The 22,538-nt window shown below is 42.1% G+C and overlaps 1 non-coding gene across 1 annotated transcript; it reads left to right on the forward strand.

Moving 5' to 3' along the window:
- Positions 1–20,938: 20,938 nt before the first annotated feature.
- Positions 20,939–21,010, forward strand: TRNAQ-CUG (transfer RNA glutamine (anticodon CUG)). Its single transcript has one exon. It is a non-coding gene; the product is annotated as a tRNA-Gln (tRNA).
- The last annotated feature ends 1,528 nt before the right edge of the window (positions 21,011–22,538 follow it).

The raw sequence follows: 22,538 nt of genomic DNA on the forward strand, positions 1-22,538 counted from the left end.
CTTTTCTAATATGTGAACGATTCCAAAGTCTTAAACTGTCATGATGTGACATGGGTCTTCTCTAGTTTTTTTCACTATTAAAAACAGGAGAAAGACCAAAGGTAGTTTACGCAATTGATTTTTAAAAATATTTTCTGTCTGAAATCTCTCAGTATTATTCGTCCTGCATTTCTGTGTTGTGTAGGTTTCTTTTCCCCTTTGAGAGACCATATATTTTCAATTTTCTTAGTCATACACCTACCTAGGAGTAGAATTGCTGTGTCACATGTAACCCTATGTTCAACTTTTTGAGGAACTGCCAAACTATTTTCCAAAGTAAAGTAACTGCACAATTTTACATTCTCACTAGGAAAGTGTAAGAATTCCATTTCCCTACAACCTTCACAACACATGTATTGTTTCTTTTTTTTTTTTTTAAGTCCTACTGGAGGGGTTAAGTGGGATCTCACTGTGGTTTAGATTTGTATTTTCCTCATGACTAATGATATTGAGCCCCTTTGTGTTCATTGTTTCATTGAAATTATCCTTTAGAACAGCTTAACAATAACCCACAACCCTTGGACCAACTTCTCCAGGATCATGCCTGGGGCTGACGGTGGCGCTAAACTGCTGAGCCACCTGGGCTGCCCTAAAAATAAAATCTTAAATTTTTTTTTCATAATATGGAGAACCAGGGTGGCTCAGTTGGCTAAGACCCCAACTCTTGGTTTCAGCTCAGGTCATGCTCTTAGGGTCTTAAGATTGAGCTGGGGCTCAGTGTAGAGTTCTCTTGAGATTCTCTCCCTCTCCCTCCCTGTCTGTCCCTCCCCACTGCTTGCAGGCTTGTGTGGGCACTCTCCCACACTTTCTCTCCTCGCAAATCAATAAACAAATAAATAAAATCTTTTAAAAATTTAAAGAGTTAAAAATAAAATAGAGATTGAGGAAAAGTTTGAAAAGAAGCTAGCTAAGAGGGAATGTGTAGTACAGTTTCACTTAATATGGCCCTGGATCAGTTAAAACCCAGTCAGTATTCCTAGCTGGGCTTGAAGCTCAAACCCCTCAGCTCCCAGATTAATGAGCTCTCTGGTTACCCAACCAAAGGCAGGCACTGGTCCTCTATGGGGTCTCTCTAACCCAAGCTGCTAGGCTTGGGCTCTTTCACCTTGTCTAATTATATCAGCTCAAAAGACATTGAGCCCAAAAATCATGTCACGGTGTCCACAGCTACATGATATCATAGAATCTGAAATGTGTCAGGGTCAAAATTACCAGACTCTAGCGTGCCCCATTCAGAAGGAAATGCTACATTTCTTTCAGAGATGAGTCAATAGAAAGATGTCATCATCCCACCCAGTATAAACAAATGCTGTTTGGAATGCATTTCTCTGGATCATGTCCCAAAGGCTGACTTACCAGTTTTGGTGCCTATTGGTCCTCACCAAATGCTCCCAGGACTTAGCAGGCTCTGTGGAGTCCCCTTCCACATCAGTGCATGGCCATTCCCTCCCTTCCTCTTCCCACCATACTGTGGGATGCTGGTCCCCATGCCTTCCCCCTGGTGAGTGGGAGACTCACATAACATTGCTTGTTCCTCTGGAAATCCTGTTCCTCCATTCTGGACCTAACAGACACATCATTTGAATCTATCTTCCTTCTCCTTTTGTTCCCTATACAATCTGGGCTCTGATTTCCAGAATATATCCTTAGCATGATCCTGAGATCTACTTTTTTTTTCTCCTTTCTTAAATTGGTTTTCTTTTCACTGCTTAGTTGAAAGAGGTTTGGTGATTTGTTTGGGCTTTTTTTATGTATTTTACGTATCAGACCTTCATCAGATATATTCAATTTGCAAATATTTCTCCCATTCTGTAGATTGTGTCTTCACTTACTTGATAGGGTCCTTTGAAACAAAAGGCTTCTAATTTTGATGAAATCCAGTTTATCTATTTATTCTTGGGCTGCTTGTGCATTTCAGAAACAGGCTTCTAATCCTAAATCATGAAGATGTACAACCATATATTCCTCAAAACATTGCTTTTGAATGTGAACTTTCTTGGTTTTTGGTGGATGGATTATTTAATAATGTCTCTTGTCTGTTTTTGATATTTTTCTCAATTGATATTCACATGCCTATTTTCCCTTCTCAGAGCATGCCATGGTCTGTAATAGAGATTTTGGAAATTGTACCTATCAGTATCCTGGCTTTGATTCAGGTGACAGTCCTGGTTATATAGCTGAGCTGGTCTTAACTCCACCCAGTTTCACAAATGGCGCAGGATCTTTAGAGAGGAGTAGTTGATTGTCTCTTTGAGGAACACCTGTCCAGTAGTCCAGATCATTCTAGGGCTAGAATGGACTTTTTCCTCCCCTCCAGACCAAAAGGATTGCAGAGGTTTGATCTAGTCAAGATTTTCATCTCTGGTCTTAATTGAAACTAGACCTCCTTCAGGGTTTGGGAAAAGTTGCTCAATACAGATTGGTACCTCTCCAATCTTTGTATTATATACACGATTTCTTTCTAGAAAAGGTGAAAGGATATTTATTTTAGAACATCTTATCTGTTCTTTGCCAACTGTATGTGGTTTTAAAAATGTATAGAGGAGAATTCAAGGTCAAATATATTCTTTGCAAAAATTACAGATCATGTATACTATCAAGTGATCATATTTCATCCTATGAGTTATCTTAATACATAGATGTTACCCTTTTCCTGATGAGAAAAAGAAAAACCTCAGAAAGAATGCAAAGCCTCCTAAGATCACAAATCTAACAAAGAGAGGAGGGAGCATTAGAAACCAGTTCTGGATGCACCTGGGCGGCTCAGTTGGTTAAGCACCCAATTCTTTGATCTCAGTTCAAGTCTTCATCTCAGGGTTGTGAATTTGAACCCCATGTTGGGGCCTACTTAAAAAAAAAAGAAACCTATCTAGCAGATATCTCATTGGGTTTTCATATGCTTATTAATCATTTGGATATCTCCTTTTGGGATGGGCTTTTTAAAATATTTCTGCTCATTAATATACTAGGTTGTTTCTGATTTCCTTTGTGATTTATGAGTTCTTGATATATTTTGGATGAGTGTTTTGTCAGATATATGTTCTGTAAATAATTATTCCCGGTCTTTCCATTTTTAAAGCATGTCTTATGGTAAGCAGAGGCTTTATTTTTCATGAAGCACAATTAATTGATTTTTTTATGCTGAGTGCTATTGTGCCCTTTTTTTTTTTATTGGAGTTCAATTTGCCAACATATAGCATAACACCCAGTGCTCATCCCGCCAAGTGCCCCCCTCAGTGCCCATCACCTCCCCTTCCACTACCCCTTGTTCATTTCCCAGAATTAGGTGTCTCTCATGTTTTGTCACCCTCACTGATATTTTCTATTGTGTCCTGTTTTAGAAATATTTGCCAAAGCCAAGTTTATGAAAATATTTCCTATTTTTCTTTTATAGGCTTTGTAGTTTTCACTTTCATATCTCCAATTAATTTCAATGTAAAGTAGGAAGTGTTTGTTAATATTTACTTTAAAAAAAAACAAATCATCTTTTGCTCTAGTACCTTTTACTGAAAAGTCTTTCTTCTCACCAGTGAAGAATATTCAAAGATATATGTATATATACACACACATATATAAAATCACTTAACTGTTCACATGTGGGTATATTTTTGAATCTTTATTCTTTTACTTTGCCATATTTATGTTTACTCACACCATACTATGGTTGTTTAGCTACTGTAGCTTTAGAGTGAGTTTTGAAATTAAGCAGAGTGAGTCCTCCATCTTAATGCTTCTTCAAGATTATCTGGTCTTATCTAGCTAGCTAGGTTCATTAATTTTTTTTTGGTTCATTGATTTTTCATTTTAAAAGTGGCATGTCCTTTTCTTCATAAATACCTACAACAATATTAATGAAAATAATGTTGATTTGATATCCTAACAAAACTGAGTCTTACAATCAGTGAACACGATATCTATTTCTCTGTGTACTGGTCTTCTTGAATTTCTCTCAGCAATAGTTTCTAGGAGTTTTGCATCTGCTTCATTTTATATATTCATAAACATTCAATAATTTTGGATTTTAATCTCAATTGTGTTTTATTGAATTTCATCTTCTAACTACTAATTGCCACAATGGAGAAATACAATAGATTGTGATATCAACTTTATTAAGATATAATTTAGGTACAATAGAGTGCATGGCTTGAAGGTGTACAATTAAATGCATTTTGATAGATGTTACACACTAATGAAACTTCCACTACAGTCAAGATACAGGGCATTTCCACTATCTCACAACTTCCCTTGTGCCCCTCTGTGGTCCATCACTGCCTCTAGCCTCAGTCCCAGGGAATTATCGATACTGTAGATGGTTGCATTTTTAACAACTTCATATAACTAGAAATATACTATATATATATATATATATATATATATATATATAGTGACACATATATTGTGTCATTTCCAATTTCGGGCAATCATGAATAAAACTATTAAGAATATTCACATGCTGATCATTTCGTAGATGTGTAAATAGCTAGGAATGGAATGACTGTCCTTATGATATGTATTTTTTTTAATCTTATAAGAGACTGGAAGTCAGCTTTTCAAAGCGGTTGTACTGTTTTTCATTTCCACAGGTCTATGAGACTTCCAGGTGCTTTTTGTGATATTTTCAGACTTTCTAACTTTAGCCATACTAACTCAATGGCATCTACTGTAGAACTGATTTCTTTCCTTCATGACTAATGAGTCGAGCATCTTTCCATGTGCTAATGAACCATTCCTAGATCTTGTTTTGTGAAGTTTCTATTCAAGTCTTTTGAAGAATTATTTTACTGTGTTGATTATCTTATCAGATGACATGATATCTATTCTAGAGTAAGTCCCTTGTTGGAGATCAACATACTTCTATACTGTGTCTTCCCTTTATGTTCTCTTAATGTTGTCTTTTCTCGGAGAGATCTATATAGAAAGATAAAGACAGATAAATTCATTTTCATGTCCTAAGAAATAATTCATTGCCTACTTTAAGCCTGCAAAACCATATGGTTGTGTTTTCTGGAAAATGTAAAAAACACTTATTAAAAAAAACACTTATTAATTTCAGGCTTTGAAAGTTGTTTTTTTTTTTTTGTATTTTAAACTGTTTTAAAGGGTATAATGAGATATAATTTATATGCAATAAAGTGCATATAATAAGTCTCAAGTTTAATAAGTTTAAACATATATATGCATCACCCAGATAATGGATATATCTATCACCCTCAAAAGTTTCCTTGTGTTCCAAGCAAAATTCCTCCTTCACATTCTCACCTCAGGAAACCACTGATTGGCTTTTTTTTTTTTTTTTAAGATTTTATTTATTTATTCATGAGAGACACAGAGAGAGGCAGAGAGAGGCAGAGACACAGGCAGAGGGAGAAGCAGGTTCCACGCAGGGAGCCCGACATGGGACTCAATCCCACGTCTCCAGGATCAGGCCCTGGGCTGAAGGCAGCGCTAAACCGCTGAGCCACCCAGGCTGCCCTGGCTGTTTGTTACAATAGATTTATTTGCAATTTCTAAGGTCTTGTATTAATGGAATAATATGCTATGTGCATGGTTTTATTTTGATTTTTTGTCCAGAATAATTATCTTGAAATTTACCCATGTTGTTATGTATATGAAGAGATTATGCAAAACCAAGTAGTATTTCATGAGATGGATACACCATAATTTGTTTTAGTTCTTTATCTGTGGATGGATTTTAATGGCTTTCTGGCATTAAAAATGAAGTTTCTAAAAAAAAAAATGAAGTTTCTATCAATCAACTTGTATGAATATTTCCTTTTATCTTTCACTTGAGTGGAATGGTGGTGCCCTATGGTAGGTATAGTTTAATATTTTTAAGAATTTCCCAACTCTTGGGGTGCCTGGGTGGCTGAGTTGCTTAAGCATCTGACCTTGATTTTGGCTCAAGTCATGATCTCATTGGTAGTGAGATCAGTCCTCCTACCCCAGTAGGGCTCTGCGCTCAGTGAGGATTCCGCATGAGATTCTGTCTCTCTTCCTCTCCCTCTGCCCCTCCTCCCACTCTGTCTCTCTCTCTCAAATAAAAAGATTAATCTTTTTTTAAAAATAATTTTTCCAACTATTTTCTAGAGTAATTGTAAAATTTAACATTCCCACCAGCAGTGTATGAGACTTCTAGCTCCTACACATCCTTGCCAATACTAGAAATGGAGATTATTTTAATTTTTGCCATTTTAACTGGCATGTAGTGGTTAAAATTTGCATTTTCCTAATGACTAATGATGTAGATCTTGTCATGTTCTTCTATGTCTTCCATATATATTCTTTGCTGGACTATCTTTACAAATCTTTTACCTATTTTATTATTCTTTAAAGGTTTTATTTATTTATTGGGGGGGGGAAGAGAGAGAGATGGGGGGGGACGGGGCTCAATCCCAGGACCCTGAGATCATGACCTAAGCAAAGGCAGTTGCTTCACCAACTGAGTCACCCAGGCACCCTGAAAGATTATATTTTCTACAGTGTTTTGCTTTTTACATTTGTCAAAAATCTGTTCTCCATATAGGTATTAGTTTATTTTTGGATTCTATAATCCATTTCATTGATCTATCTACCAATGCCAATCTGTTTTGATTATTATAACTTCAGAATAGTTCTTCAAATCAGGTCCGGCTAGCCCTCAAACTTGGTTCTTCCTTTCACGGGTGTTTAGGCCACACTAGGTCATTTGCATTTTTATATGAATTTTAAAATCAACTGCCTACTTTCTACCAAATATATATGCTGAGATTTTGAGAGAGATTGAATCGAATCTATAGATCAAATGGGGAAAATTGATGTTTGAACAATATTGAATCTGTGAGCCACGAGTAAGGAATTTCACTTCATTTTCTGTGCTTTCATTAATTTCTCTGTGAAATACTTTGTAATTTTCAGTCAGACCTATCCTGCAGTATTTCATGTTTCATGCTATTATAAATGGCGTCACTTTTTATATTTCAGTTAGGCACTACAATCACATAAAACACCCCAGAGTTTTATAGATTGATGTTAGATCTTTATACAAACCAATGCTTTTCAGATTCAAGCTAGATCTGGCAGTGACCATATCTTTGGAGATTTAGGTATTGCCAGGTGAGAAGAATCTTATTCTATTCACTTGAGGTTTTATCAAAAGCCAAGGAAAAGGAATAACACAACCCATATCAAGTCCTTGGCTGGGCAAATGGTACAAGGAGTCTTGTGGACTGATGTTTACATGTAAAATGTAAAATGTTTTGTATGTTCATTAATAAACTTCCTTAAGAGTAATCATTCAGTTAGCAAGGCTGCCAATTTATCTTGTGGTTAGCTGCAATACCACAGTTGCAAAATTTAGGGGCCAATGTTCTCTCTTATCATTTAATTTTGTCTTCAATAATCTATTCTCAGCATTATGTACTGCCAGAAGCTTTGTAACAGTATGCAATGCTATATCCATCAAACATCATGAGTGTGTGCCCACGTCCGTTTCACCTTATTTTGATGTGATCTGTTAGAAAATGACACTAACAGGCTTAAAACAATGAATAGTGGTAGGCTGAGGGAATTTGGTTGTGTGCCTCAGTTGCCTTAGGAGACATTGTCTCCTACTCTAAATCTAAAGTAGGTGTCTACTCCCATCAGTCTGTAAGCATCAGGTCCTGACTTTGCCACAGGATCTGTAGTCCTTTGTGTCCTTCATTTCCCCAAGGGAGAGTGAATGATCTTTGATCTAAGTAATGATTGGTGTGTGTAGCATAGTTAAGTTACCTCTTCAGTCACTGAACTTAGATTCCTATCACATAAAGCTTGCTTACATGTGTGACTCACAAGATCACATTCCAAGTGGCTCAGGTGACATGTCTCAAAGCAACTAAAGCATCCATTCGCCATTACATGTCTCTCCTAGCATTCACCCTTAATGGGCTAAAACATGGCTCACAGCTTTAAATGTGTTTGATTTATGTTTGTCTAATGGTTTTCTAAAGTCAAATTACCCAAATGACTGTCAATTCAGTTTTCATTTCCCAATGCTCTGCCTATCTGACATGACCCAAGAATCAATGTAAACATAGATTTATTCCAATTTACTTATAACCAATCATTGTGTACATTAGATATAATTCTACACATTCCTTTTTTTTTTTTACCTGTTTTCTCTTGGATATTGAGACAGTATGAGGCTACTTGCTTCTTCCACTGACATCCTGAATTACAATTCTGCTATCTGGTAAAAAAAAAACAAAATTGCTTTACCTTGTTATTTATAAAAGTCATTATAGGATATGTTTAAATCTTCATATTGGTGAGCATCACTATATTTTTTAAAGATTTTATCTATTTTAGAGAAAGAGAGAGTGCAAGCTGGGAGAACAGAGGGAGAGGAGAGGGAGAAAGAATCTGAAGTAGACTCTGTGCTGAGCACAAAGGCCCACTTGAGGTTCAGCCCCGCTATGGAGACATCATGACCTGAGCCAAAACCAAGAGTCAGACACTTAGCTGACCGATCCACCCAGGGATCCCTGTGAGCGTCACTAATAGACAATTATTTGGTTAGGTCAGAGACCAAAATTTAAAATAAGAATTTCATCCTTTATTATTTTTTATATTTTCTTTGACTAGATCATTTCCATTTTAGGTGTTTGCGTGCTGCTGTGCTGATCCCTGGTCTCTCTTAGAAAAGTCACTGTTGGGACACCTAGGTGGCTCAGGAGTTAAGCATCTGCCTTCAGCTCAGGGTGTGGTCCTGGAGTCCTGAGATCGAGTCCCACATCTGGCCGCCTGCATGGAGCCTGCTTTTTCCTCTGCCTATGTCTCTGCCTCTCTCTGTGTGTCTCTCATGAATAAATAAATAAAATCATTTTTTAAAAAGTGACTGTTGCTTCAAGCCAATAGTGGATAATCTGTAAAAGAAAGATTGCAGATCATGGAATAAATGTCCATTGAATCCAAAATTTTGCTAGACATGTTTTCACAGGATTGTATAATGTTACTAAGAGCCAACTTACCTTCAACTTAAAAAGTCCCAAACCTTTTTCTCCACCACCTGGGGGACACTGTCACATTCAACCCAGCCCCTTCTTGTGCCACCTGCCAAGTGATCTGTTTTATTTCATGACTCTACCCGCAGAGTGACTTTCCAACTTATTATGTCCATTAAAGGCCTCCTGTTTCTTGAACCAATGGAAGTAAGTGGTACACTTTGTTATTTGGCATATACATCCATGATTAGGGTCACATTGGTTTCCCCAGAAGTCATTAGCTTCAGTAGTTTTCACCTACTACACTATACTTGACCCCACTGATGCATTATATCCTCTAAACCTTCACTTTCTATGTGGATCCCTGACCCTTTTTATTCATGGCCCACCCAGGCAGCATTCTTTTCAAGTCCACCTCTGTGCTTCTCCTGTTAACTTCCCTATGGTCATAATATAAAGTGTGAAATGAAATACACGGAGGGGACTTACGCCAAGAATTGTAACTTCCAGTATCACAGCTGGGACACTGTCTGAAGTAGATTCTCCAGATGCTTTTTGCCCTAAAACTTTGGGAATCAGACAGCCCAGCACTGACGGTCAGCTGCCATTCATTATCACCTCCCCTCTCATCATTATGAGCCTGCTGTTGTCTGCTATGGATGTTCCAATCTACAGATAACCGAGGCTAGCTAGAAACAGTCATCTTTAAGCTCCCTTTGGGAAAGGTATGTGCATCCTCCCTCTATAACTTCCAGTGTAATAGGCTTTATCCACAGTGGCACAGTAAATGCACTCTTTGAGCTCAACTAATTTAGATTCCAAGTTATCTAGATAAGCAGATTCATTATAGTTTACAGAATTGGATGGGGTAAATAGAGGAGCAAGTCAGAGGTGCTATTTTATTGTTTCTAAGAGTACAAAAGGCATTGTGTTCACCAACCACGTAGGAATCAGAAAGCAAGAAATTTAGCCTCAGATCCCTTACATTCCCCCCATGAACTTGAAAGTTGCTTTCGACTTTCAAGAGGAGAGAGGTCATCACTGGTCATTATGCAAGGATGACCCTAGAAGACTTAGAGAACTTGCCTCTATTTCTCCAGCTGGCCAGAACACAGTCAGTAGTTACTGATACCAGCAGTTTCTTCTGGAGATCTTGTTAGTGTTGATTGCTTTGGGCCAACATGGAGTCTAGGTGTTGGATGTGTCCAAGAGGCTGAAATCTGGGAGGCTTGGGATCATCGGGAGTCATCTAGCTGTTGGAAAACACAGAAGGAAACAAGGACAACAAACCTACCACTACTACATTTCTCATGACTTCTGTTTACCAGGCTGAGAGTCCCATGAGAGGTGGGATAATGTTTTCATCTTTGTATTTCATTTCAAGCACTGAGGAGGCTCTCAGAGGCATTCCTTCCCTGATAGACTAAAAGTGGTTGTAAATCTCTGATTATCTCAACTATGTTCCTGTCGTACATGTCCTGTCAGGGATGCTCTGGTTCCTCTCAGGAGGAGGCAAATCCCCTTCCTTAGAGAGGAGACTGTCCTACATTCTCCATGTCCCATGACACTCACCTGTGGTGAGCTCTGATAAAAATGGAATTCTCCTCAGGGATTCCTCTCAATGGCTCATCTTTTCATTAGGAAGAGATGTCCTTGGCCTAGCTCCCAACCCCATCCTCTATACTGACACAACATCCCAGTTTAGGAGGACTAAGCACTTTGTCTGCATCTTCCTCTCACTGCTTTGACCTCCTCAGGAAAACCTTACTAATATCTGAATTCCAAGTTCTTAACACAGCCTAAGGAAAATGACACACTCAACAAGTAGTCAACACATATTGTGTGTAAAGCCTTTCACAACCATAAATGCAGAAGAGTATTATTAATATCATGGCTTCAGATGTAAGAGTCCCCCACCCTGCCCCCTCCTGACCTTAGGGCAGAACTATTTTCAGTAAGAATGGACATCTCCAACCCTTATCTAAGCATATTTGATCCCTCTAAGCCTACACTTACTTGGAGGACATTCACCGTGAAGGCAGCTCCAAGGTCAGAGCTGGGGGTCTGGGGCAGAGCCTCATGGTCACATCCATCTCCTCCTTGAATTGGTGTTTCCCAGCAGTATAGACCAACCCCAATTTGTCATGTGGGGCTCCTCGGCAGGTGCACAGCTTCAGTGTGGACTAAGTTACTCTCCCAGCCTTCACTGTTCTGCTCAGGCTGATCCTTGCAGCTTTGGATGCTGCTGTATGCATTTTTCAGTTTCCTCTGATTTTTCAAGACTGACCTTGTCCTTATTCTTACCTCCTTTGGCAACTCCCTACTCCAACACTGTCTCGTTCTTCTTTGGCTTCTTCCCATCCTCCAAACCTGCTGATTTCTGTCTTCCATCTGCTCCCTCAGTTCCCCATTTTCAATGTGGGCTCAGCTCAGGCTCCTGCAGGAAACACACAGAGAAGGGCCCAAGCCAGGTCTCAGTTGCTGCCCTCAGGGCTGCTTAATGGGCACCTCAGTCCCTCATGCACTCAGAAACTGACCAGGAGGAGACTTTGGAGAATTTGAGTAACAACCTTATCTACAGATGAAGAAACTGAGGCCCAGAGAAATTAAGAGATTTTTCCAAACTCCCTCATCACTTGATGGCAGCAGATCCACCACACAGGCCTTGGCTGCAAGCTTCCCTGTGGAGGTACTTAACACACTCTCTGGAACCCACATCTAAATTTCAGGGGATGCTAAAATTAAAAGTTCAACTTAAAAATAAATAAAGAATTTTTGGAGACTTTGGATCAAATGTAGGTATTTCCACTGTTAAAAATACCAGAAAGGGGATCCCTGGGTGGCGCAGCGGTTTGGCGCCTGCCTTTGGCCTAGGGCGCGATCCTGGAGACCCGGGATCGAATCCCACATCGGGCTCCCGGTGCATGGAGCCTGCTTCTCCCTCTGCCTGTGTCTCTGCCTCTCTCTCTCTCTCTGTGACTATCATAAAATAAATAAAAATTAAAAAAAAAAAAAAAGATTTAAAATCTTTAAAAAAAAAAAAATACCAGAAGGGCTTTTCTGGCAACAAATCTTTTATCACAGTTATATAGTTCTACTATTTATATTCACTTTTAAATCACTGGCTAGTAGATTAAGATTAGAGAACACAAAAGTATTAAGTAATACTTATCATAATCACAAATAAAATGCAGCTATATAATTATCTATAAGATATCTGGCTCCTGTGCCAAAACTCATCTTCCTGAGAGCAGGCACTCTGTCTGCCTTGTTCACTCCATCTCTCCAGTGCCTTCACAAGAGCCTGCTAGGTGAAACATTCAGTAAATACTTGTTAAGCAAATAAATAACAGTTACCAGGATTAACCAACTTACTGATCTCTAGTCCCAATCATATTTCCAATCAAACCCTGTCCTGGGCCTGTGCTAAAGCAATAAAAGCACAGCCTTAAGAAAAGCATGCCCAAGATTCCAATGCCAACTTCACCACATCACATTTGCTTTAGTGGGTGATTTAATTATCGGTTTGAGCATATTTATCTAGTGTATAATACAGAATATATAATACAAATTAGAGCAGGTAACATAAACTCCCAGAATGTTAAACATGAAATGTGAAATCCTGCAGCAGCCAGGGCTCCAGTCCCTGGGCACCAGCTTTGGAGCTATAGGACACCTATATGACAGTCGGTGTGGTGCTGGGGACAAGGCCCAAGAAGCTGCATTTCAGACGAAAACTCCCAGAAGATTTTCATGTACAGAAAAAGCCTAGTTACTAAAGTTACTAAACAAAGAGCATAGAATGGAGACTCTGAATACCCCAGTGCTCCCAAGACTGACTCTGCTTTGAGCCAACCAAGTCACTCACACAAGGTGGCTTTCAATGGGGAGTGGTGACATTTCTGGGAAGGATTCCTATCTGATGTGGGCCCTGCTTCCGTGATTTGGGTTTTAGGGCCTCTACTGCCCTGTAGGTTTCCTCCTCTGCTCTAATCCCTGGGGGAATGTCATGTCTCTCATGGGAGTCATTCCTTTATGAAGACCTCCGTCATTTATTCTCCTCCTGAAGAAGAGATGGCAGAGATCAGTTCTGAGGCTCCACAATTCTAAGCTTCCTCCTAAGCCACTTGGGTAAATGTAAAGAATCATGACAGAGAGAAATCAAGTCAGGGAAGAAGATCCTGGAGGAGTGAGATGGTGAGGGCAGCCCCTCATGGGGGAGAGAACCACAATAAGGTCACTATCAGACCTGTTCAGGTGGAGATGACATTCCAACCATTAAGGGGAGGATACTGCCATGAAGAGAAAAAGGAAGACCCAGAGGCCTTTGAGAAAAAGAAAAATAATAATGATGAATTAAATGAAGATGCAAACAAATGGGAACTCAAAGACAAAGCCTCATGTCACAGAGAATTATTCCTGGGTCTTGAAACCTAATAAAGGAATTCCTGCTGAAGTTTGCTCAGGTGAATTTCCAAATTACTATGGAACAGTGACCTTTTTATGCCTTCCATTTTCTCTCTTTTTGAGTTGGAACCTGAAGAAATGTTATCCTATATCTGTCCCACTATTGCACTTGGGGGGTAGTTTCACAGGTCTACAGAGGAAGGAGACTTGTACCCTGTGCTTAATGGACACCCTCAGGAGTCTCATCCACAGTTGATATAAATGACTTAAGTGCACTTTTGGAATTTTGAGCTGATGAAAATTACTTTTTTTTTTTTTTTTTTTACTTTGAACTGATGCTGCCATGGGATGAAACTTTGGGAATCTTAGGGGTAAGGTAAATGTATTTTGCATCTGGAGGGGACATGTAATCCCTGAACCCAGAGGTTGGACTATAGGAAACAGAAGTCTAAAATGCTCTCCAAATATATCTCCCCCAAATCCCTGGAACTTGTTAGACTGAAGAGATATTGCCCCCATGATGATGTTGTTATATGGCATGGCTGACTTTAAAATGGGGAGTAATCTGAGTGGGCCAGATGTCTAATTGAATGACTCCTTAAATATGAGAGTTCTCTCTGGCTGGCAGGAGAAGACAAAATCAGAGTCAAGTATGAGAAGGACTAAGTGCACTATTACTGGTCTGACAATAGAAAAGGCCCCATGGGAAAAAAAATGCAGGCAATCTCTAGAAGCAGAGCATGGCCTTTGGTTGATAGCTAACAAGTAAACAGGGACTTCAGTCCTACAACCATAAGCAAATGAATTCTGCCAGTTACTGTACTGAGCCTGGAAGAGGAGCCTGAGCATTAGATGAAAACATAGCAAGCTGACACCTGTATTTCAGACTTGTGAGGCTGAGCACAGAACTTACCCACACTATTCCAGACTTCCGAATCTACAGGTCTGTGAGATAACAATTATGTCTTGTTTTAAACCACTGCTTTTGTAATCTGCTAATATGCACCAATAAATAACTAATTCAGATGTTTATCTTTATATCTCTATTTTCCTGATTTTTATTTTCATTTTTTAAAGATTTTATTTATTTATTCATGAGAGACAGAAAGAGAGAGAGAGAAGCAGAGACATAGGCCGTGGGAGAAGCAGACTCCATGCAGGGAGCCTGAGGTGGGACTCAATCCCAGATCCCGGGATCATGCCCTGAGCCAAAGGCAGACGCTCAGCTGCTGAGCCACCCAGGTGTCCCTATTTTCCTGATTTTTAAAAAATATTTATTTATTTATTTATTTGTTTATTTATTTATTTATTTATTTATTTATTTATTTATTTTAGAGAGAGAGGGCTCATGTATGAGCAGGGGAGGGGCAGAAGGAGAAAGAGAATCTTAAGCAGACTCCCCAGTGAGCCCAGAGCCCACTACTGGGCTCAATCTTACAACCATGAGATTATGACTTGAGCCAAAATCAAGAATCACATACTTAACCAACTGAGTCTCCTAGGTGCTTGCTAATTTCCTGATTTTTTAATTTTCAGAAACAATATGTTAATTCCTGTAGGAAAAAAATTTAAAAAGCACAGTAAAAATCTTGTGCTTGCTTTCACATGACTTCTCATGACATGACTAAAGGACACTATGAAGAGCATTTCAGGCGCTGGAGAATTATCTCTCTAATGTTACTAACCAAATTTCTGAAAGAATAAAGATGGTATAATACTTAATTCCAGGTAACATCATCTGAGAATTCATCATCTATCACCATTTCGTACAGTAGATTTTTTGTTGTTGTTGTTGTTTAACTCCTTGTTCTCCTGAGTTACAAGAAAAGATTTTATAGCAAGTGCCACTTAGGAGCACAGGAGAACCACTTCAAGAAGAGCAATGGAACAGCCACTATGTGAAGTTCCCCCAAAGTCCAAAATGCATCTTTCTTCTAGTTATCACTAATGTAAGGAAAGCATCCACTAAGAAAAAAAAAAAAAAAGAATCCACTATAGAAAATCCCATCTAATAAATATTTGAATTTAATGGTGTCTGTTTCCAAATTGTTCCTTTGCTCAGGTGTAGTCATTGTGAGGCAGGGATTGACTGCAAAGAGGCTTGAAGGAATTTGGCAGGGCAAAGAAAATATTCTAAAACTGGACTCTGGTGACAGATAACCCTAAAAATATACTAAAATCATTGATTTATACATTTGCAATCATTGAATTTGTATAATATTGCATAAGCATTCTCCAGAAAAAATAGAACCAATGGAGATGTATTATGAAGAATTGGTTCATGCAATTATGAAGGCTAAGAATAAGAAGCCCAATGATCTGCCATTTGCAAGCTGGAGACCCAGAAAGCCAGTGTTGTAATTTCAGTTTGTGTCCAAATGCCTGAGAAACAAGGGAGCCAATGGTAAAAATTCCAATCCAAGAGCAGAAGACTGAAGTGCCGGCTCAAGCAGAAAGGCAAAAAAGGAAAAAAAGGATCAATTTCTCCACTTTTTGTTTTATTCAGGTCCTCAAATAATTGGATGATACCCACCCATATGATAGAAGGCAACCCACTTATCTGAGTCCATTGATTCAAATGCTAATATGATCTAAAACACCCTCATGGAACACCCCAAAATAATGTTAATCTAAGTACCCTTTGGCTCAGCCAAGTGGACAAATAAACTTAAAATGTTATTGACTTAAAAAAAATCAGGGCACCTGGGTGGCTCCAACGGTTAAGCATCTGCCTTCAGCTCAGGTCATAGTCTCAGGGTCTTGGGATCCAGCCAGTGTTGGGTGCCCCAGGAATCTGCTTGTCTCTCTCTCTCTGCTCCACCCCTGCCTCACTTGTGCTCTCTCTCTCTCTCTCTCTCTCAAATAAATAAATAAAATCTTTTTTAGAAAGTCAAACTAGGTTTCTATTCCAACATGAAAAGAACTTGGAAATCCTTACTCTAATCCTTACAAGAAAAAAATGCTAACAAAACTGAAAATCAATGACTCTTCATAGACCAGACAAGTGAGGTCATAGGCCATGTCACCCTCAAAACTAGAGAGAAGGCTAATGCAGGGAATCACAGCTTACTAGGAACAGAAGCTATTGGAGCCAGCAGCTAGCAGAAATCTTCAACAGTAATTGACAAATTGCTAGAAACTGATTATTGACTAGCTTGAGAGTTTAAAATTCTTGGGGGCATGGATTTTGTGAGATATTACCTCCAGGAACCTGAGCAGGTTCTCATAGTGAAGATTAGGAAAATCCCCAAAGGATTGATACTACCAACTTCAAGGTAATAAAGCAATAAAGCTATAGAAATCCAAACAGTGTGGAATTGGTGAACACACAGACAAATCAATGGAACAGAATCAGAAATAGACCTACATAGAGTCAGCTGATCTTGATAAAGGAGCAAAAGCAACTTAATGATGAACATACAGTGATAGTATTTTCAACAAACAGTGCTGGAGCAACTGGACATCCATGTGCTAAAAAAATAAAAAGACTCTAGACAGAGACATACTTTTCACAAAATTTAGATCATAGACTGTATAAAACTATAAAACTTCTAGAAGATAACACAGGAGAAAATCTAAGTGACTTTGGGTTTGGTGATGACTTCATAGATACAACCCCAAAGGCACAATCCATGGAAGAAAAAATTGATAAGTTGGACTTCAATAAAATTAAAAACTTCCACTCTATGAAAAACACCACTAAGCCGATTAAAGACAAGACACAGACTGGGAGAAGATCTTTGCAAAACATGTATCTGATGAAGGACTGGTATCCAAAATATACAAAGAACTCTTAAAGCTCAAAGATAAGCAAGTGAATGACTGCATTAAAAATGGTCAAAAGATCTAAACAGATACCTCATCAGAAAAGACAATACAGATGACAAATAAGCCTATAAAAGATGGTCAAAATCATTTGTCATTAGAGGATTGTAAATTAAAACAACAATGAGATACCACTACATATTTATTAGAATAGCTAAAATCCAAATCACTGATAAAAAAAAAAAATCCTGGCAAGCATGTGGATGAAGAGGCATTCCCATTCATTAGTGATGGGAATGCAAAATTGTAAAATCACTTAGAAGACGCTTTGGCAGTTTCTTACAAAACAAAACATATCTTACCTTTGATCCAGAAATCACAGCCCTAAGTATTTGCCCAGATGAGATGAAAACTTATGCTCAAGCAAAATCCTGCAGATGAATATGTATAGCAGATTTATTCACAATTGTCAAAACTGGAAGTAACCAAGATGTCCTTCAATAGCTGACTGGATAAACAAAGTGTGACACATCTATAAAATGGTATTTAGCAATAAAAAGAAATGAGCTACCAAACCATAAAAGACATGCAGGAACCTTAATAATACACAGCATTAAGTGAAAGAAGCCAGTCTGCAAAGTCTACACATTGTGTAAGTAGCTAGCTACAGGACATTTTGGAAAAGGCAAAACTATAGAGACAATAAAAAGATCAGTGATCACCATAGGTCTGTGAGGGGAGGAGGGATAAATAGGCAGAACAGGGGGACTTTTTGGACAGCGAAACTGTTATGTATGATACTGTAGTGGTGTTTTCATGACTTGCATCTGTCAAAATCCATAGAACTGTATGAGTATGACAAAGAATGAACTCTAATGTAAACTATGGGCTTCAGTTAATAATGTGTCAATATTATTTCATCACTTGCAAATGTACCATAATAATGTAAGAATGTATGGGGAAATTGTGTGAGGGAGAACAGAGTGCATATGAACTCATTTATTAATTTATCTGCAAACCTCAAATTGTTCTTTAAAAATAATGTCTACTGATAATAATAAAAAAGTAAGGATGTGACACCCTCAAATCAAAGTGTTAATGGCATCCTGTAATGGTGTGGATAATACTAAGTGTTGAGCCTCAGTAACCTAGAGGCTGACCACTTGGTGATTTTGATGCCTGTGCCTTCAGCCTCTGGCCCCAGCAGTTCTCCTGGAATCCAGATGTCCATCAGCTAGGTCATCAGATGTCATCAGATGTGGACTTTGCACTCCAGATGGCACAGAGGGACCAGAGGCATCTGGTAAGGATGGAAAGAAGCCATGGGACAGGGCAGAACTAGGTGAATTAAGGATGACTGAGACTTGCAGCTGCCCCAGCTGTGCCCACAAAACAAAATGGAGGGGGGGTGATCTTGGAAGGGGGGATACTGAGAGCTCCTGGGTGAGATCACCACTTGAAAGACAAAAGCAGCTGGAAAAGCTTTGGTAATTGAAAGCCAGAAAATGTGTTTAAGTAAAGATGAGAACTTCTGGCGATGGGCTTGAAAATCACCTACCTTTCCACTGACAGCGATAGGTGCTGATTAGACCACAGAGACCAAGTTATTACAAAATGTTGGTGTTGCCATGGGTGACAACTTGCTCCCCAACCCCTCCATCCTCTGCTAAAAACACACTCAAAACCCGCTGGCGCTGGAGACATTGAGTCTTAATGCTTGGCACATTTGGGGGGCACTGATACTAGCACATGGGCATTCAACACCCCATGCCAGGCCCAGGGGCCTCCCTGCCTGCTCCTCTCCTCCCCCTGCTCTAGGTGATGACCAAAGGTTCATGGGACTAAGTCATCCATTTGCCATTCCTCCCTGTGCGTCACCCCTAGCGTTCACCATGAGTTCTTCGGCCAGGACAGGTGCTGTGGGAAGGACACGAATGGGCTGTGCCCCCAAACTGCTGCCTGCTCTCAGTACCTCCAGAGGAGGGCTCCACAGGACAGGGCCTGGGGTCTACTCACCATGCAGCCCCCGTGCACAGCAGGGCCTGGCGCCCAGTAGGCACCCAACAGATGTCTGGTGAAGGACGCATTCCGCGGCAGGGTGCTGGGAGGGACCAAATATTTCACTTGGGCTAATAAGTTTTAGTCCTAGAAGAACCCCCGAATGGAAGGATGGGAAATGCTTTTAAAGGTGGTTGCTGTTTAAAACTTTTACAAGGGCAGCTGAATCATGTAAATGTCCAATCGTGGAAAGGTCTAGAGGGCACCACTTGGAATTGCACGGAGCTCTCCACTCAGGATCTTGCAGCAGCCTCAGCCTGTGAGGACTCTGGCTGGTGAAAGGTTGAAGAAGAGAAAGGTGGGAGCGCGACAACCAGGTGAGAAGAGAGAAAAAACGAGAGAGACAGAGACAGAGATGCAGATATAGCCACTGAGGAAAAAGGCCCAGGAGAAAATGTTATCACCTACCTACAGCGGACCACAGCACTGCAGGTCGTGGAGGGCGCGGGTCTTGCTCGCGGGGTGGGGTCCAGGGGCCGGGGCAGCTTTGCGATTCATGATAGGGAGAGGACTCAGTCCCGCATTGAAGCCGGCAATGCTGTCTGGTTTTACTCTTCGGACCTGGGAGCTCTCCGGGGGCGAGGCTGTGCCCAGCGCCCCTCAAAAGGGCCATTACGTGTGTGCAGGCGCTACGACTCGGCCCGAAGCCCTCGTGCGGGACTCGGCAGGGCTCCCAGGACCAAGCCACGAGTGCGCGGCTCTCGGGCTCCCGATGCGGCCCAGAGGACAGGCGGGGGCGATTTCTTGGTAAGCGCCTCGCTTCAAGGGCACCTTCTTCTAACTGGGAAGTTGGACTGGTTTTCTCCTGACGAGACCTTGCAGCGTCCTAGGTGATGCGGACCCCGGGATGCCGTCACCGAGGGGCCATCAGGAGGCGCCCTGGTCCTGCCACATAAAACGGCTTGCAGAGGGCGAGGCCGCCGCAGGTCTCCATTCCCCGGGACTTCGCCGGCCAGATTTAGTCCTGCGGAACGCGGTGTTGCCCACGTAGGGTCGCCCCAGGCACCGAGTCGCCTTGGATCAGCCTGTCCTGCTCGAGCCTGGCCTCGGCCATGCCGCTGGGGCCACCTCATTCCGCCTCCCTCCCCAGCATGGACCCCCAAAGGGTCCTGACCAGGGAGACAAGTCTTTCTCACCGTCCTCTCAGACTGGGTTGTCCATTCCTACGTTGGACTGGACGGTGGTGGTCTGGAGAACCCGGAGCGAAGAGATGGAAAAGGGGTAAGGAGTAGCCAAGAAGGAAGGGACGGAGGAGATTGGGGCAGCGAGAGAAAATGGGTGTCGAGGAAGACAGGAAAGAAACAGGATCGGAATGGATGGGGGGGGGTCCCGGGAAGTCCCAAGTCCCGTTCTGTCGGTCCCCCGAGCTCCCAGGGCGGTGGGAAGAGAAGGGAAGGAAGACTTCTTTTATTCTGGCAGGAACTTTACCTCCGGGCAGGAGTCCGGGCCTCCAGGCAGAGCAGGTGCACCCGGGGGGCGCGCCCCCAAAGCCCGTCCCTGTCGTTCTCCCGCAAGCGGACTCGATCTGGCTCCCCGGGACGCGAGCCCGGGAGCGGCAGGGAGGAGGTGAGCCCCGGCGGGCCGTGGCGGACGAGGAGCCGAGCGCGAGGTGAGCAGACGCCGGCAGGAGGCGCGTCGCCGGCGCGCGGGGCGGAGGCGGAGGCGGGCGCTGTGCACAGCTCGGAGAGCCGAGGAGGCCCGCCCCCGGCGGTTCCATGGTGTAATGGTGAGCACTCTGGACTCTGAATCCAGCGATCCGAGTTCAAGTCTCGGTGGAACCTTCGCGGGGGGCCGGGCCGCGGCGCCCCCTTTTTATCCTCCTCTGCAACACCCAGCGAGTGGCACGTGCCCTCTCGGTCCCGGGAAGGGACCGTCCGGGGGACCCCGCGCCGCCCGGGTGGGCGCCCCCCCCTCGCGGCCGCGGCCCCGCGCTCTGCCTCCTCCTCCTCCTCCTCCTCCTCCTCGAAGCCGGGGACCCCGCAGGCTGCTTCTCAGAGCGGCGCCCCTCCGCTCCCCGCCCCCGGACCCTGCGGCCACAGCGGGGACGCCGGGCCGTGCGGCCCCTGGCGGGGTCACCCTGGGGCCTGGGGGGGGGGATGGGGCGGGGGAGGCGGGGGCTGCTGGCGTCAAACCGCGCCCGGCGACCCGCTCCCGCCGCGTCCCGGGACTGCACGCGTCGGCTGCGCGGGTAGAAAACAGCGCGAAGGCGGCGCAGCGTGTCCCGCCGCCGTGGCCGGTGCTGAGATGAGGTTTCGGGTCCCGGGATCGAGCAGAAGGTTGGGTGCATTTCATCTTCTTTTCCTCGGACCCTGTCCCGCCAGCTCGCAGAAGCAGCTCGAGTCTCAGGCCAGGAGGGGCCGCGGTCGTCCGGGACCGTGTCCTTGGGCGTGGGGCGTCTCCGTGAACCCTAAGCTTGGCGGGGAAGGGAGATGCTGGCGGGGACTCCCGCCCCCTGACCCGCGGCCGCCGGCGATGCTCCCCCTTCGTCCTGCCTGGATCTACCCAAGAAGACACCATAGGAAAAGAAGGCCATGATCTTTTCCTTCTATTCACAGAATCTTTGTAGTTTTAAAGTTTCTGTAGATATAAACAGAGTCTCGTTTTGTTTGTCTGCAATGGCAGAGAGCTAGAGACCTAAAAAGAACTAAATATACTTGTGTAGCATAAAGTTAAAGGAATAACACTACCCAACTTTAAGACTTACTAGAAAGCTTCAGTTAGCAAGGTATTGCGGATTAGCGAAGGGATAGACACACAGACCAATGAAACAGAACAGAGGGTCCTGAAATGGGACTAGGGAAACATGTCCTATTGATTATTGACAAAGGTGTAAAAGCAATTCAGTGGAGAAAGTCTTTTTTTTTTTCTTTTCAATAAGCTGTTCGAATAATTGGACATACATGTGAAGAAAAATTCCACCTAAACCATACAGTTTATACAAAAACTAACTCAAAATGGAGCACAGACTAAATGTAAAATGTAGAACTAGAAAATTTATAGGAGAAAATCTTCATCATGTGGGGTTAGGCAGTGTTCTTAAGTATGTCACCAAAAGTTCTAGCCAGAAAAAGAAAAAAATAAATTGTACATCATTGAAATTAAAAAGTTAAAAAAAAAAAAAAAAAAAAAAAAAAAAAAAAAAAAAACAGCTAAGAGGGCAGCCCGGGTGGCTCAGCAGTTTAGCGCCGCCTTCAGCCCAGGGCCTGATCCTGGAGACCCCGAATAGAGTCCCACGTTGGGCTCCCCGCATGGAGCCTGCTTCTCCCTCTGCCTGTGTCTCTGCCTCTCTCTGTGTCTCTCATGAATAAA

The sequence above is a fragment of the Canis lupus genome, chromosome 17, assembly GCF_003254725.2.
Source record: "Canis lupus dingo isolate Sandy chromosome 17, ASM325472v2, whole genome shotgun sequence".
NCBI lineage: Eukaryota > Metazoa > Chordata > Mammalia > Carnivora > Canidae > Canis > Canis lupus.